Here is a 16,184-nt window from a genome sequence, read left to right on the forward strand (position 1 = left end):
CAACAAAAGAAAGAAGAGTGGGGATATAGACATTAGTACCACCCTTGCCCCCGCCCTTCGTAATGCTATAAATATAAAAATAACCCTCACCCCTAGGATAAATTTCTATCAGCCACGCGGGAAAATGTGGCCCCGTGGAAAATACAATTCGAAACCGACATATGGAACTTTTGTTCGATCGTTGCTACCGATGAAAGATTCTTTCGGTGAAAAGAGAATGTGTATCATCGGCAAATATTCAAATGACAATTTAAAAGAGTTCGTATTATTTTTTAACGTAGGCAATTTGATACTCTCTGTATATTCTATATTTCTTTTAAAAAATGTTAAATAGTCTCTATCACAAAATCTCTTCAAGTCGCTGATCTCTCGACATATTTACGTGGAAACAAACGCAACGACTATTTTTGGTTTCGTTGCGTTGTAACTGTTGGCGATAGAAATTCCTGGTTCGATATAGTAAGCCACCTAAAAATCAACGACACAGCATTGTAAAAACTTTGAAGAAAATTTAGGAAGGTACACTTCTACGGAAACGTTTACAAAAGTTTTAGGATAGTCGATGGTTGACTGGCTCTTTTTTTGTACAAAGTACAAAGGGGCCGGTCGAAGGGTGAAGAAATCACCCTTTCCGCGTGAGTCTATGTACCGCCAGGGGTGATAGTAAAAAATAACCAAGATATACGGCGTAGCCAGCAGTGCCTTCGGGAGCATAACTCTGCTAATGTATCCTGGCGAAACTTATTCTATGCTACGTTCTCTCCCTTTAACCAGTCTCTTCCCTTTCTCCGAACCCTCTGCAACCCCTGTACCTATCTCTCCGCTAATATAAAGAAAGGTAACAGTCTGTATTAGGATCTACATTCGCTAAAACGCGAAAGCTGCAAATTTTCTATCTCTATATTTTGGTGGACTACTTAGGAACGTTCAAAGACAGATATAGAACACTCCAAAGTTCGTCCAATTTCATTCAGTTTTATAAAAACTGCTATCAAAGTTAGAAAATTCTATGAGAGATTGTAGGTTTTCGTTAACATAGATTATTGTAATTCTTATTATTAGTAATAATACAGAAACGCGAGAAGCGTTAACGTTACGTTGTTTGGAAAATCTATAGTCACTTCTAACAAGTGATATTTTTATATTTAGTCAGATTGGAAGAAAACTATTTATGGGAAATGTGTTTCGTTAAAATCTTGTTTACTTTGTTAACAATAGATTGAAATGGAATTGTCAAATGGAAGCTGTCCTACAATTACTACTAACTTTGTCAATCGACGATAGATTCTTACAGTTTAAATAATTCTCACCTGATTCTAGTTTACACGCCATTTTTAAAGAACAATCGAAAAGCGGAAGTAAAAACCCGGGTTCTCTATTATCAGGAGCAATATCGATAATCACGGAGGGAAGGGTTATCACAGTAATTCGTACAGTTTTTAGCGTTTCGCGTGTGATACAGGATGTATGTTACACGATCAGTTTCCCAAATTGAGTTGTATGTGTCATGTGCTCCTCCTTCGTGTTTGAACACGTGCGTAAAGCAAATCTGCTTCAATTATCCCATCGAATAAGAAAATCTGTCTTGGCACTTACAGCCTTTTTAAGGAAGCTACATAATGGACTTACGTTCTTTCTTAAAATATAAAATTCTTTTTACCGTTAATTAACGAGTCTTTGACATATTAAAATAAAAATATTATAAAGTTACGATACAAGAGTATAGCACGTGTAAATAAGTTTTCCTGTTTTTATATATTCTTCTCTACATTTATTCGTTACATTATATCGTTATATTCGGTCGATAAATAACGTTTTGATAAACAACAGACTGTTTCGCAGAAAATTTTAGCTTTGGCACGCGCACATTTATTCGACACTTCGAACGTTCAATTAACTTGGCTGTTAATAACTCACCAAAAACTTCTACATCCTCGTTCCAAACGTAGTATCATTACTTAAACATAGCTATTAACGGTTTCCATTCGATCGTAAACAAAAGCATTCTCGGTCACTTAATCAAGTCATCAAATTAATCCACGTAATTACAGAAGACATAAAAACATCCCCGTGCCGCGTCGAAACCGCAGACTAAACGTTTCCCCAGCGATTCGGGCATTAATTGCCACGATGTAACGGGTGTACGAAAAGAAAAAGGGTCTGAAGGCTGGGAGAGTGGAAGCAACCGGCTTCGAGTCATAAACGTGAGTTATGTCAGCCGTTGGATAGTTGAATCTCAGTATTCTGTGGCGCGCTTTCGGTCCGTTAATATCTTCATTACTAAATCATCCCCGCCCACGGAGCATCGTTCGCGTTTCCTCGCGCTGCCTTCAGATAGACGATCGCGTAGATGGGAATTTCTGGATTCTACCCTAACCACGGCCATTTTCATCCACGGCACATCGCCGGTTTATGCGATCGGTTATCTCCGATCCGGCAAACTACTCTACTCTTGCCCTTTCTTGCCGAATTTCCCTGGAAATCTTGATGAAACGGAAAGGTGGATTAGGTACGGAAAACGAGGGGGACTGAGAATTTCAAAGGAGAAATCGCTGCAAGTTCGAGTCTCGTAGGAATCTCGTTTCAAGCGAAAGAGACAATTTTTTATTAAAAAAAAAAATTGAATTCGAATGGAATCGAGTTCTTTCGCAACTATTCTATTCTCTCCGTTCTGTTCTTTAAGAATCACAGAAAAGTCGACTGTGAAGATACGTATCCACGTAGAAAGGATCCCAGTTTTGATCGGAAGAAATGTATCTACGATGCGAAGGAAATAATCTCGTAAAAGAGCATCGATTTCAAGCAACTCGTCGAATCAATTTCATCGTTGTGAAACGCCGTATTATTTTCATAAAATTCCTACTAACTCTTTTTCTCGTGAATGAGAAATTCGTAAATAAGCATATTTATTTCTATAATTTTTCGTTCTTACCTTGTTAAGGATATTTAGATAAACTTCGTCTTTCGTTGTATCATACGCATGAAAGGAGTCACGGACGATTTAATACAAAGAGCGGATTTTAAGTGGCTCTCGATCGGGTGGCATCGTTTTGAGAAATCAGACGAAACGTACATACAAAGTAACGCAGCCATCGAGGCAAAATTAACGTCCTCTCTATTTTCCCTGGGCGCTGTTGTTCCAGCTACTGTTACGAGGACGCGCTTTCTACCAGGAATTAAACCAGCGACCTTAAATTAAACCGTTCATACGGACGGGTCGTAAGGCCTGACACTCGCGATAATTCACGTCGACCCACGTTGACAGCACCGCCGTGTCGCATACAAATGGCGAAAATTCGTATGGTCGTTACCTTCGTGTAAAATGAGAAAAAAACGAAAGACAGAAAGAATCTTCCATGACCGAGCTGAACGAAGAAGAGAAATGGAGAAACGAGAGAAAAAATGTTTCCCATTCGCGCTGGATAACGCGATCCTGTTCTTCGCGTTGCAAACGAAATTAACAAATGACGAACAATCCGAAATAATGTTTATTGCTGCGAGTTTCGTGTCTGGTAAATTAATTCCGCGATTTATTAACTCTTTTGAAATCCATGATCGATGTATTATATATCATAGGTCTTGTATCTATAACGAATATTTCATTCTATTAATTTCATTTCATTTATTTATTTGCTTCGTTTCTTATTTTTTATTCCTTACTTATGTTATTCGATTAATTAAATTAATTTTAGTAATACGTTAAATGTCAAGTATAATAATTTGTTTTTATTTTACGAAAACTATAAGAATCGCGATTGCGGTAACGAAGTGTTGAAAAGATTTCGAAAGTTCAAGAATAACTAATACTCAAATGTGTTAAAATTAGTTACGCGTTGCACTTAGCCAGTGGATACGTACAGACTGGTTCTGTCAGAAAAGTACATGATTATACCTTGTTACACTAATATCAGCAGTTCTCTTTCGCTTCCAGAGCCTGCTTATTTTTCTTCCAGAACGATTTGACAAGCTACACGAACGACAGATTCATAAGTACGACTTTATGCTACATTGAAGAATGTTATTAATATTCTTAAGCGATAAATATATCAATGTAGAGGAAATCAGAAATGTATATATCATAATATACAGCTTATAGATATTATCGATGAATAGTAAGGCTTATATCTCAGTCGCATAAATCGTACAAATAATACTCTTAAATTGGTATCACTGGAGACATAACGAGTATCCATAACGATACAGCTTTAGATTGCTTAATTTTGTAATTTTCAATTTAATTTTATCACTAACCTCTATCACGAGGGATATCAACTACAAAATAAAATTAAATACTCCAAATTTTAATAGTCTAACAAAAAATATCATAGTAATCTGTAACCGAACGATATTATATTTAATGACAGACCATTTAACTCGTTATACACATCGACGCAACTCGACGGTCATAGTTTTCTACGGAGATGTCATTTCTGTTCATCGAAAGATAATAATAAGTTTCGTTCGGCTGATGTGAATATTCTCAAACGATCATTGCTCGCTAACACGCGTGTATATTTATTCCACAGATTCTTTTGTTCCGTACAATATAAAATCGCCTATTTGAGAGTTAAGGATGACACTCGTCATTGTAACACCGAAAAACGTCGAAGAAAGAAAGAAGGGAAGAATGGCGGGGATCGTTTGGAGGCTCATTAAAAACCAAAGTACTTTCTCCACCGCGTAAAAGGGCAGAAAGGATCGCGTTAACGACGCGCTCGACAATTAACCCTGCCGGATGGTCTCCCTTTTCCCTTCCCCTCGTTCTCGGCAACCGACCTGGGACAATTAATTAATGCTCGGCCCGGCCGTTTAATTCGGGACGCAAACGAGTTGGATCCTATGTACCAAGAGACAACAAGACAGATAGAGAGAGAAAGAGCTGGATACAAACGTCTCCCGTTGCAACCTGTTGCTGGAGAGATCAACCGGATGGGCGAGCCAGGATTGTAGAGGAAGAGAGGGAAAGGTAGCAGAGAGGATGATGGTCGTGATCCTTTTGGGGGTGGCAGTGATGCTGCGCGAGCTGGCAATTAAGCCATCAACCCCTTAATGAATGAACTCTGTGAACGGGCATCGAGCCACCGGCAACCCCATTAGCTAACTAACCCCGAGTTATTTGCATGCCTGTCGGCGAGGGTGAGTCGCTCAGATTCACCGAGACAATTACCAGTGACTTTATGGTCAGGTGCTTAAAGGCTTAAAGCGGAGGATCCCTTAAAGAGGCGGGTTGATGGGACCGCGATAGAAGACGTTCTGTTACGAATCGGGTGGATGAGAAATGGGGTGATAACGAGGTGTTTTAATTGTAATTTATTTGCTCTCGCTTTTTCTTTTCTTTCTGGTGTGGGAGCAAATGAGAGATGGGAAGAATTTTAATATCTTTTTATTTATGACGCGTATGGTTCGTTTCTTCTTTGATCTATTTATTTATGCAGAGTCAATCGCAGCAAGAGAAGTTTCAGTTTTGATCGTATCGATGCCGTGACAAGTAACGTTGATCATTAGTTAGTTTGATTATCAGTTAACTGAGAAACGCGTATGGTGATCGTAACGGATGCTGTTTAATCAAAAATTTATCGGTCAACTTCATCATCGACATAAATAAAAATCTTCGATCTTCGACGTAAATAGAATTCTACCGTATATACTAATCCAAGAGGAATCTTATAATATTATCTTTGTTCCCAACGAAGCTAAATTTACGGTACGGTAACACGGTGAAATTTGAAATTACAGGAAAAGGAAATCAGAGTATTTTACGGTGTGTTGTGTAAACATTTTAATACCGCGGAAAGGATGAGGCATTAAAGTTAATGGCGCAGAACCTTACGTGCACGCGAAGACGAGTTTTTTTACCCTCGCGATGGAACCCTCGAGAAAGCAGGAATTTGCTCGAGCTGTGTCCTAAGATTTTCCTCGAAGATAAACCAACCCACGTGGTCAGAGAGCTGAACTATCTCATCGTGTTTTTCACGCCCCAAGACGGGATCGTTCGTCTCGTGTCCATAAGGGGTACGCTCGCGTGTGAAATTGACCAGGACTATAGACGACTATGTTAAGTGCTACTAATTAAATGCTCCTTAACCCCGACCGGAAACTGTTCGTCACTTCTGCCACCATCGAGATAATGTCTTTTGTCGTTCGTACATACCGCGCGATAGTTTAATCTTTCCATCTTATTTCTTATACTTATTTCTTCTCCTGGATCAATAATAAATTTAAATACACTGCTTGGAACAATTAGAAAATCATTTTCCGCGTGACTTTTATTTTGGCTCTCGTACCTGTTACTTGTACAATATTTTTAATCGATTGACTTAAACTGTTCTTACGATCAATGTATCAGATTATAGAAGTTTTCAGGTTTTATTTGATCGGTCGATACGATAACGTCGTGTTCGTAATTGCAATCCTCTAATTGTATCGGGTTGACGTATTTCGAGAGAAAATACATTCGTATACCTTCGTAAGAGTTAACTAGAATTCAATCGTTCCGTTAGTCTGGAAAATTAACCAACGATAAATCCACCTTAGAAACCACTTCGTACATTATCCAAACCATTAAAATATCCCAGAATGGCAAACATACGTGTACCCACCACTATGAATACGTTCAGTCCTGTAAGATTTGCATTTGAAAAACTTCGAACAATTTCTCAAACTTTCCATTCGAAAGAGAATTCATAGAAAGAAGAAAAAGAAGACTGAAAGGACGGTCGAAGCACACAGCTGTGGTATCGACGAAAAGACGAATCTCGGAGCGTGCATCCAGTACAATTTCGGAGGATCGCGTGTCGAGACGCACTTTGTCCTCCTAACTCCCTTATACCTTATCCAGTCCTTAGCGCGGAAACGCTAATTCGTTGATTATCCTAATGACTGTCAGAGAAGCAGCAGGAAAGAAGAAAACCACGTACCGCGGGCCCATCCGCTTGATTTATTCCGAGTAGCCCCTTTGAACTTACCGACCAACCTTTGCATATTCCGTACTTTCGCCATTTCTCAGCGTTTTCTCCTTCGTTTTACTTCGTTATCGATACGCTTATCCGTGTAAAGTTTCTCTTTTTACGATTTGCAATGGAACGGCGATCGAGTCACGGTATCGCGAGAATCGACGATTCACGCGTCATGATTCCCCGTGGAAATCTTCATTTCTCATTACGGCATCGCAGTATCTAATAGTTACACGCTCGTGTCTTGATCACGATAGGGCTTCTTAATCTTACCAGACAAATCTGACGTCCCAGTTTCTTACCCCCTGCCCGGCAAGCTTCGTCCCAGATTGTGTTAAACTCGAGAAATTAGCATCAATGGCCTACCTGCGTTTCTATTTTCCGATCTTCTTTTCCAGCTGATAATATTTTCTGATAATTATCTAGCTACGTATCCAACTACGTATATTAAGTTACTGATTAAAATATTATTAGAAACTCGCCCAGACAGTTCTTAAGGCACCGAATCAATTTACAGATCTAACAGCGATCGACTTTACGATTATTTCACGCTGTTTACTTAAATCTATCGCTTGTCACAACCTTTTGATGAAATTTTCGCTTCGTTCTTCGTTCGCTCTACGCCTCTGTGTTACTTGCATGTAACCACAGAACAGAGTAAAAAATTTTTACAGAAACTCCCACAGGCCTCATATACGCGTACTCAAAGTCTAAAAGGAACTTTGAATTTCTTAAATAGTAAACTATTCGTTAACGAGCTGTAAAAAATGATTCCAATTGTGCCCATCGCACAAGAGCAGGAAATGAAATACGATCAAAGACAAAACAATCGGTTAAATACAATTCACGCTAGAAGCAAAATTGAAATACGTAAGAGTTGGTTGAAGAACTCTCGTTCGGAGCGTAGATGGTAGACAGCGTGGGCACATAAATGCGAATTTAAATTATACGGGTACCGGTCGCCATCTCGATAGGGTTTCTTAATCCCCTCTGGGAAACGCTAACGCCCTACTTCCACGCGGAACCCCTACTTAATTACTCTAATCACGTGTCGGTGTCGCGTCGCGAGGATCGACCAATCGGCAGACTGGTTAATACACGGCTACAACGGAATCTCTTGGCGCGAACTCGAAAGAAGAAGACCCTGGTATGCACCGAACGAATCTCGCGTTTCCCGTGATAAGTACCGTCGTTCATCCAATTAACGCCTCGAAGCACTTTTATTACACCCTGTAACTGCCACTTTATTTCTTAATTTCTATGTATCGGCATCGCTAATCGCGTTCGAGACAGCAGTCCAGCGAGTCTCGAAAGACCGTTCCGTTATTTCACAGAGTTATTTCATAGTGTCTTTATCGCGCTGCTACTCCATTTATCCGAACTCGTCGAGTGGCAAACAGTTCGTATAATTGTTGTTCATATAACAGAAGCTCGCGAATTTTCCTCGCTGGATTTTATCTCGCGTTCGCGCGAATGAAATCAAGCGGCGGAAGTTCGTTCGATCGGCCATTAACTGGAACTCGGTTGCGATGGATGTAATTGCACCGTGATAAAAGCACTAAAAAACTCTTCGAATAATCCGACATTCGTTCGAAGCATGGAAACGTACCGTGTCGTAGAGCAAAGTTGCAACTGAATCGATCGTGATACGCTGAAAGGACGATATTTGTAAGGGCTGTAAAAATACGTGACAAGTTGTAAGAACTCTAAGAATACGTGGTTGAATACAGATTCTGAAAGTCTTCGCTTGACTACAACACGATGATTCTCAGCCTGCTAATTAAAGCTCGCGGTATCGATTACCAGCTCAACAAGTTTCACCAAGGACTTCCTTATTGGCGCATAAATTAAAACGCATCTCGTCGATCTCGTGGATGATAAACCGGCCAACGCAAAGAGGGGATACCTGGGGATAATCGTTAATTGGGGATTGTTTCCTTATCCCTTCGTTCGAACCGTAAATTACAAAACCGAAGAAAGTTCGGCTCGGAATTCTTCAGCTTCTTCAGCTCGGAAGAAGTTCCCGTTTCCTGTTTAGCTTGTCCTTCTTTCTCTTTTGAAGAAATACGCTTCGTTTTCCTTTCGCAAGGATAACAAGGGGGTGATAAGTAAACGGAGATTTCGATATTAAAATCTCTGCTTCGAGTGTTTCTCTGGGCGTTTGCTGGACCATTGTTTGCGGGAGCCAGAGTCGAATCCTCCTAATTAGGAAATTCTCGTCGCGGCCCCGTCTTCGCGCACGCTTTCTTCCTTCGAAGCTTTTTATTATACCCGGTATAACAAGGGACGAGGGTGCCTCGGTAATTATTATTCAAATATTTTTCTTTACCCCGGCGCGGTCGCATTAATATTTACGACGCAAACCCCGACACTCGCATCCCTCGAGAACTTGGCGTTTCCATCGCTGAGGACCACCCTGTGCATTTTCTGCTCCTTTCGATTTCTAGATAAAAATATATTTTCTAATTTGAAATTATCCAATTCCTTCGACATTACACCTGAATATCTATACATTTGCTTCAGTATTTTTTATTTTGTATTTAGTAATATTTTCTTTGTATCGCATTCGTTAATATCTTTGTTATTTTGATAAAAAAAAAAGGAAGATTACGCAAGAATAGAATTAGTTGGTTTGATAAGGAGAACGTTGTAACGATTTACTATTCTTTCCTTTTGTTTCGAAATAATTTTTTCTCGTTCTTCAAGATCATCGACATGTTTTAAGTCGAACTACGTACGTATATGCTGGACAAAATTTTAACTTACGTCATCAATCGTTTGGCTGCAGAGCTAAATTAAATTAGGACGAACTGCTCGTACTTTGATCAATTCTCATGTCAACTCGCTCGTATTCATGCAAATCCGCTCTACGATCACAATTATGTATTTTAAGTTACGATTATAGTAATCACAACGATTTAATCATCGTACTTGTCTCCCCGCAATAACTGTAAAATTACTCTACATTCTGAATTTAGGGGAAACGTCCGAAAGAATTTTGCTACACGGTTGTAATACACGTATTACCCGTGAGTTATGAAATATTCTGAACTTTTAAGTCCGGTAATTATCCACGGACGATGGAACGTAATTTGTACTCTCTCTTTTTCTTTATCGATAAAACCTATATATAAAAATTGTAAAAAATGATAGCCAGTAAGCGCATTACATCTCACGAAAGTTTAATTAAAATTGTTTACGATCATTAATTGGCGCATACGCGAGACAGTTAACGATTGCATGTTGAGACACAGGTACTCGAATTTATCAGATGAATTATACGAGAATCAGATACTAAATTAATACGAGATCGGCAGAAAGTGGAATGAACGTGAAATAAGAGTTTCCAACAACTTTCTCTAATTCGGCTTTATTTTTCTTATTGTTTTATAGCGGCACGCATGAACTCTTAAATATTACAAACTCTTGAAACACAAAATTAAAACAGCAAATCATAGGAAATCTTTCGACCTCTTACGAATCGACGTATTCAATTTCTGTAACACACACGAAAATCATTCGATATTCTGTCTCGCAGGTTCCTTTCTCTCGAGCGTTCGTTCCAAAAATAAAAGCATAGAATCGCATCCTTAAAAATGCGCGTACGAATATAAATAGGCTTTCAAAAAATAAGTGTCGCTATGAAAACACGAAACTCGAAAGCAAAAAAATCATTGAACTCTCTGAAAGAAATTTTCTAACGTCTTTCCTTTTACGCATTCGCCAAATAAAAATACCGCGGAATCACACTCTCGACAAAGCCTACACACTGGGATAAACAAAATGTCGATGAATAAACGCTTTGCCGGCAAAATCGATAAAACCAAGTAAATCAATTCGCATGAAGATACCCAAGAATCGAGCGAATTCGCAAGAAACGAGCCCAGACAGCTCTATTCAATTAACTACGAAATCCCTTTACATAAATCACCCCTGTAATTTCTCGTCTGGTCCACTAATTTCATTATAAAACGATTAAACAAGTAAGAAGTAAAGGAAGCAGCGTACGAAGGTCGTTCGACCACGTTCGCATTAGTTCGTTACGTGGACGCTCTTGTAAGGTTTACAGTCCAAAGAAATATCGCTACTCGAAACTTTCAATAAGATAAGATAGGCTGATTTGTGTCGGGCTAATGAATTCACCGTGTAATTCTCCAAATTTGATTGCGAACAACTTGTAAACGATCTACGTTCGAAATCGGACTGTTCACCTCGTTTACAATATTATGGCGCGACGAATAGCGAGATCTATCACGTACATTAATGACTCGATCACCATAGTCTTCTATACGAGGATACACGTAACCTTAACTAATGTTAACATTCGTCTCGTACACAATGATCGTAGTTTAACAGCGTGTATATGTTGTTCTACCTCTGCGAATTGTTTTGTTTAATTTATTAATTCTTATACGTATAACAACCATCTCTAATTAACTCAAATAACCTTACTATAGATTTATAGATATTTAGGTTTACGCTTACGATACGATTATTGTAGATTTATGGTTATAACAGAAAACATTTTTTCCTACCAGGCTCTGGTTGTTTCGTTATTATATCGAAGACCGATGTTGTCTCGTGATATACGAGAAGTTTAAAATTATTCTGTACAAAGTTCTAAATTGAATTTTAAGACGTCCAATCTCGGCTGACGCGAACGAATCCATATGATACTTAAAAACGTGAAATTCCTGTAGGTGGATGTAATTCGATGTCCAGAGACTGTTCGAGCGTAGACTGTTCAACGAGGAATATAAATAAGCGGAGACTTGTAGCAAACCGAAAAGGGGTTGGGAAAAAGGGAGGAAAGTTGGATTCCGAGCGTGTCTGATCTGCGTAACAAGCCGCGCATTGCCGTCAGTCGAGGATCCACGTTCCACCCTCCGATGGTTAGGAATCGCGCACCCTCTTCTGGGCTTCCTAACGATGTGCTAACAAAATACGAGCCGCGGATAAAGAGCTGTTTCGAGGAGGAACGTAAGCAGATTGACGAGGAGACGACGTTACGTACGTCGGGAATAAGAATGGGAAAAAAAGAACAGAAGGGAAAAGGAAACGAGGAAGACAAATATAAGAGGTTGCAGAGGGTTACGTCTAAGAAACAGACGATGGAAATGATTTCTTCTTTCCCTTCACGAACGGGCTCTACCTTCCACCCCTTAATTATCCGGCTGACAATTATTTTTAACGACTCCGCGATATCCTAACGAGACCTAATCCGCCGACGTGGCGTCTCTTCCCAAAGAAACAACAAAATGGAATGGTAAGCTGGATGTCGAAGCTTGTCCCCTTATCGTGTTTCCTTTTAATCGCTCTGACATTTCTTCCTTTTTTTTTTTTTTAATATAGTCTCGTGACGTTTATCATCGAAATTACGATCACTCTGTCTTTGGCAATATTATTGGGGATTTATTCAAAGAAATTCGGATAATAGCGTCTTAGCAGATAAAAGAGAATAGGCTGGAGTTTATATACATAGATTTAATCCTTGCACCGCATCTAATTAATTTCTTCGCTTATTTTTCGATAGTTTCAGTTCGTAGAAGAAGAATGATTATTCTTCGACTCTCAATTTTCTTGTATTTCTTGCGTTACTATGTTGTGATATATCGATCCTTATAACGAAAGAGGATAGACGCGATGAATGTAAAATGTGAACGGCGAGTGAATTAAAATGGAAACCTTCGGGGTGAACGTGCACGTGGAAGCATACGAATACAGTTTGGTTAAATCATAAGGTTAAATCATTTCTATTGTCTCATCAGACAATCACTTCTTTATATTACCACTCGTGTGGCTGTTACGATGAAAATTACTGCGTTCTTATATTTAACATAATATACGAATGACGATCGAAACAATTTTGTATACATATGTCCGAAATTGAGGAGTATCGAAGGTCGGTCGTTGTTTGGTTTAAAATATCGAATAGTTCGGTGGACAAAATTATAAAGAGCAGGAAAATTCCTCTCTGTATTCCCACGTTACAATCGGCACGAACAATCGACACAATTGCACAAAACAATCCCGGTCGCCGCAAAGTGGCGAAGCATGACCATCATCGTGATCACGTGAGGGAGTCCACTCCTATTTTCGATCGCTATTACAGCACGATAATTACAGTACGATAGGCGACTTCCCACGTCCGGCACGCCTCGCTCATTAAGTCGTCGCTTAATGATACCTGCAATCGGCTGCGGTCTATACCCGTTATGGTTATGGCAACGCGCGTCATGATCGTCGTACCGTGTATTAGTTAATCCCGTTTATTTCGTTACCTGCTACGCTCACAAATAAATCTGCCCTTATACCTACGTTGAATATTACGAAACGACACGATACAATGTTCTCGATTACTTTTCGCGATTAATCTAAGTTGACTAAGGAGAAGAAGTTAATCCGTCGTTCGATCGGCCAATATTTAATAACATCGTAATTTATTCGAAATTTTCTATATGTATTTAAAATATTTTCTTGACATTACATCGTTACGATGTCCCATGATTTTCCGATATTACGTTAATTCAACGATTCGTTGAAATAAGTTAGGTGGATACGTCGCTCTCGATAGATCTTTTATTCGCACGTTTTCCAGAATACGCGAATTAATAGGTCTTTTGACTTGTCGTATTACGATATATCGATTTTTAAGCGCACGAAACGTTTGCGTTTAAGAAACGAGCCGGTTAACGGATCAAAAGTCAAGCTTTTCAGAATTAATCTGTGAAAGAGAGTTTACGTACGAGTTGATCAAGAGGTTTCAATCTCGAACGTCGCTGTTTCTTGAGCTGGGGTGCTGTGAGAACCCTGTGATTCGCGTGTCGACCAGTTAAGAATCATTAAGGCAAATCTTCGAAGGGGTATTGCTTGCCATCGTGTCAGGGTCAGGCTGGCCTATATGCGCGTACCTACTCGTTGAGACAAATATTGGATTGTTACCGGATACATTGTTGATCTAAACCCATTTACGACCACGTCACAACCGCCATTCCCAACGGGACCAATCTCACTAACAGGGCCGGATCGTTTAACGAACTTACTTTGCATTCTACTCTTCGCTTTCCACGAGAACGACCAAGATGCGCGACTCGAGCCAAAGAAAGCAAAATGGAGATGTACGAAGAAACGCGTGATAAATGCAGGAGGAAGGAAGCAAGAAAATGACCATTAGGAGTTTATAAAATTTCTATGAGAAATTACTAATCGGTCATTTGTTACAATTACGATCTTAAAGTAACCCGAAGAAAGTGTCTACCGTAAAAGAGAATTTAAGGGATATTACGGAATTTTTTCAAGAAACTTTCTCTCAGACGAAGAGACGAAAAAAATGATTATGGCAAACTTGAATCTCCATAGCCTCCGAGGAATAAACCAACGTCAAGAATAAACTAAGAAAAGCTTACCTAAAAGATATACATTTGCTCTGGCTGTTGCGAATCTCCACCTCCGTCACTGTCTACGTCGCTTACCGTTTCACGTCGTCGATCCTCATAACGCTACGATATACCAGCTAAATCCGTAGTCCGTTTAAAACTATGAAACACCGCTTCACAATCCCAACAACGTCCAAACATGTCCATCCACTCGTACAATACCAACCTGCCAATCTCCTAACAAAGAAAACTGCAAAGACGAAATTGTAAAGGCGACGCAAGGTGGGCATAAACTTTAACGAGTCGAAGGCTGGAGCCGTGGTCCGCCCCTGACTTTGGCGGGTCCGCGTGTACCCTTCACGTCGGATCCGCAGCGTTGCTCTGCATTTAAATAATTAAAGATCCGACGGGACGGATGGATGCACGGACTCGTCGGTATTAATGGGATAATCGAGCGTTCAACGTCGAACGAGAAGTGGCCGGAGGAGCGGCGAGGGGAAGGCAGCAAACGGGGGGGTGGGTGGGGAGAAAAAGGTTGGTGGTTGGTGACGATGCCTCGGTGGTGGTGGACGGGTGATAATGATTTTATAGTCAGCTGAACTGGCCGGGGGAGGAGGGTGAGAGAGACAATTGACTCGATAATACGGGTCTTCCTGCCTGGCACCCGTTGATACCGACGGCGAATCAAGTGCGAACAACCGACCAGGAGAGAAGAGAAAGAGAAGAAACGAGGGACAAGGATAAATGTTCCGTTCGCTAATGACCCTGGTGCCTCTTTAGGGACTGCTTCTCGACTTAGGCTACCGGTCGAAGACCTCTCCTCTGCCTCTTCGTCACAGCACGGGGAATCAGGTACCTGACAGGGAACTCCACCTCCTGGCTTCTGCCGCGTCCTCCCGTTTTGCAGACTCAATACATACTAGCGGCCACCGGCTTTCGGTGGATCGCGCTCACGATCCTCGCGCGTCCAGAACTTCGAGAAACCTAAGCGATGGATAGCGTGAAGCGAAATCGTAGGCTGTCTTTTGGCCTTTTAGCAAGACCTTGGCGAGTCCTTTAGTGCGTCTCGCTGACGTTTTGCAACGAAGATCGTGCACCGGAACAACGTGATAAATCGTGCTTTGTTGTTTTCGTTTCGTATCTTTCTGTGGTAATTGTTAGGTAAAAGGGAGGACTTTAACATGACGTAAGAGTGGTAGAAAGAACAAGCTTCTAGATTTAAAATTACTACGACGCTTTTGAAAGTAGCCGATGAATTTATAAAGTTTTGAAAATATCACGCATCTAATGGATGCTACTGTATTTTTGAATTATTCAAGGTGGAGGGACTGCGTGTTTAATTCGACGATCTAACAGAAAGACAGTTTTGTTTAGACGGGATTGATCGCAAACGTATCTCGAGTAATTCAAAAGTTGCCTCCCAATAAAAGACACGATGTTTCCCTCTGTGCTCTTTAATTCTTACGCGGACTGTTACTAAATACGAGTCAGATATTTGTAAAGTAATACAAGCCATTGAGAACATACGATTATATCGAAACGTAATTCGTTTCGTCCGTGTGTTTGGATCATTGCCATCGTCATCGCGACCCGATCTGTAAATCACCCGGTCACCAAAGAATTCAGCAGATATCGATCAGCAGTTAACCGAAAAGATGGATAACGAGTGACACAAGTGTACAGGTGGTTGGCGTTGATATCTTCAAGTTTCACGACGAATAAGCGTGTACCTTTGCCGGCAGTTTTTTATAACGGTCCTATTCAACGAGCCATAATTCAGCGATAAAGCGTCGAGTCATCGATACGAAGAATTAATATCGTGTCACGTAAAACATTTAACAAATGGACGCTTGAG

General features: G+C 40.2%; 1 protein-coding gene and 1 long non-coding RNA gene across 9 annotated transcripts in view; one reads left to right on the forward strand and one right to left on the reverse strand.

Moving 5' to 3' along the window:
• LOC100650490 (zinc finger homeobox protein 3) overlaps positions 1 to 16,184 on the forward strand; it is a 403,793-nt gene that overhangs the window by 370,683 nt on the left and 16,926 nt on the right. The gene's annotated exons all lie outside the window — the stretch shown is intronic.
• LOC125386003 overlaps positions 1 to 16,184 on the reverse strand; it is a 102,341-nt gene that overhangs the window by 80,481 nt on the left and 5,676 nt on the right. The window contains exon 1 of one of the 2 annotated variants that reach the window (XR_007225805.1): positions 14,360 to 14,769. The exons of the other annotated variant lie outside the window; for it this stretch is intronic. This is a non-coding gene — a long non-coding RNA (uncharacterized LOC125386003). Of the gene's footprint in view, positions 1 to 14,359; positions 14,770 to 16,184 lie in introns of those variants that run through there. 2 annotated transcript variants of the gene reach the window in all.

Source organism: Bombus terrestris, chromosome 11 (assembly GCF_910591885.1).
Source record: "Bombus terrestris chromosome 11, iyBomTerr1.2, whole genome shotgun sequence".
NCBI lineage: Eukaryota > Metazoa > Arthropoda > Insecta > Hymenoptera > Apidae > Bombus > Bombus terrestris.